Source organism: Frankliniella occidentalis, unplaced genomic scaffold (assembly GCF_000697945.3).
Source record: "Frankliniella occidentalis isolate FOCC.00 unplaced genomic scaffold, Focc_3.1 Scaffold179, whole genome shotgun sequence".
Classification (NCBI taxonomy): domain Eukaryota; kingdom Metazoa; phylum Arthropoda; class Insecta; order Thysanoptera; family Thripidae; genus Frankliniella; species Frankliniella occidentalis.
The window spans coordinates 147,383-149,494 of NW_026267305.1; positions in this window are offsets into that span (position 1 = coordinate 147,383).

Here is a 2,112-nt window from a genome sequence, read left to right on the forward strand (position 1 = left end):
ATTTCTAAAAAACCTGAAACAGCTGCTACTTAAAATAATTTTAGTATGAAAGAAAAAATACTGGTCACTGCAAGAATTAACAGCTTTCAAAAAATCTACTCTTCATTGTTTGAGAAAAAATTGTCGTGGGGTTCTTCATGAAACTTAGGGTATACAAGTTCTAGAGGATGACGGTGCCTCACAGTTCTTTTTAAAATGTGTTCTGGGACGAGAAGCTCACGGTGTTTTTTTATTAGCCGCTCCCTCTTCTCTGCCCAAAAGTCAATATCTCTCTGAACAGGTACGATTGTGTCCCCTGCGTCTGAAAAAACCATTAGGTGGCACCAATTTAGTTCCAATAAAGACATTTGGATTTGATAGTAGTACGCATGTGTTTTACGCAGTTCAATGAGCCCTTCCTCATTTCTAACTAAATAAAAACGTTTAATTTCATCTGTGGTCATCTGATCTTCAAAATGTTTCGGATCAATGTATTCTTTTGAGAGGCATTTTATCTCCAACAGAATAGGCTGCTGTAATTTTGTGGACACTATAAAGCCATCCGGGCTACAAGCCAATGTGGGGTACTTAGGGTTCTTCCAGAGACCTGCTTCAATGACTTCAAGTGAAGAATGCACCTTCTTTATTTTTTCTGCATATACTTTTCTTGCAGGTCCTTCCATTTGTTTACCATATTTCATTGCTGCAGTTTCTACTCTGTCAAGTCTCCAAATTTTTTTCCTTAAGTAATTTTTCTTTGCCTGACCAGAAGATAGCCCCAAAAATGTCTTGCAGTCAAATGCTGTGCTGCATTTAGAACGTTCCATGGACCAGCTTTCCGAATCAGTCTGACCCTTAGTTCCTTCCACCTCCTCAAATGGCTTTAACATACCCTCACATTTTTTGTTCAGAGACCAAATAAATTTGGAACAGGCAACAGCTGCCTGCTGGATCTTCTCTGATGGTGTATCACCATCCTCTTCTGACAAATCTGTCAGCGACTCCAATTGATACAAAAGGAGGCTCGATGGAATATTTTTCTCTAAACTGCTGGTTTTTTTCTCCAATTTTTCTTTTGACATTTGGTCCTTAGCTGAATAGGCTGTTGGTCTTGGGTCAATCGTATTCCTTCTTTTGATGTCTCTTAAAAATGCATACTGGGTTGTGGAAACAAACCCAGGGTCTTTTCCAGGCGCAGTGTTTCTCCAATAGCATAATCTCCCTGTGGTAGTAACAGCTGGAAGGAGAAAAGAAAACAATGCATTACTTGCCTTGAGAAAAGTTGGTACATGTTTAGTTCAACTCAGTCACTTTTTATTTTACAGGTGAATCAACCAGAGCCATCACCCCAAGAAATGGAAACTGAACAATCCACTGTGTGCAACATAGGGAGCACACAGCAGCCTAACTCTGCCCTGTTTTCCTATACAAAGTCACAGTCATGGTCTGATGATGACTTTCAATACTTCACTGGCATCAGCCGTGAGGCGTTCTCATTTTTGTATGGTATGCTCAAGGATGAAGGTTGCGAGAACTTAAAGTACAAGCCAGGCCAGAAGACACCCTTGAAAGTTTTATACTCCATGCAAGAAACGGAACGAAGAGTAAAAGAGAAATTATTCATAACTCTTGTACGGTTGAGAAGGGGATTCTCAGTACGAGATATGGAGATGATGTTTGGTGTGTCCCGATATACTGTCAGCTCCACCTTCATAACTTGGATCAGGCTGCTGTCAATCTTTTTTAAGTCATTGGAAGAGTTTATTTTTGTGTCAGCAGCAGCAGCTCAACAAAAGAACCAGCCAGACTGTTACAAGACCTTCCCCAATCTACGGTGTGTGGTTGACTCGACAGATTTAAAGATACAGAAGCCACGCAATATGCAGCAGCAGAGCAACACATACTCCAAGTACACGGAAAAAAAAAGTTAGCTGCCCCAGCTTAACATTAGGTATGCGAGCCAAAAGTTAGCTGCCTGGAGGACAGACAAGAAAATTAGGAACAGTAGCTTATGAATTCGGTGCGTGAGCTAATCTGTGACTGTCGCAGATAAAGCGTTCCCTGTAGTAGCCCAACTACATTAGTTGTACGAAAGAATGGTATTTCGCATTCGTTCGTACAACTAATGTAGTT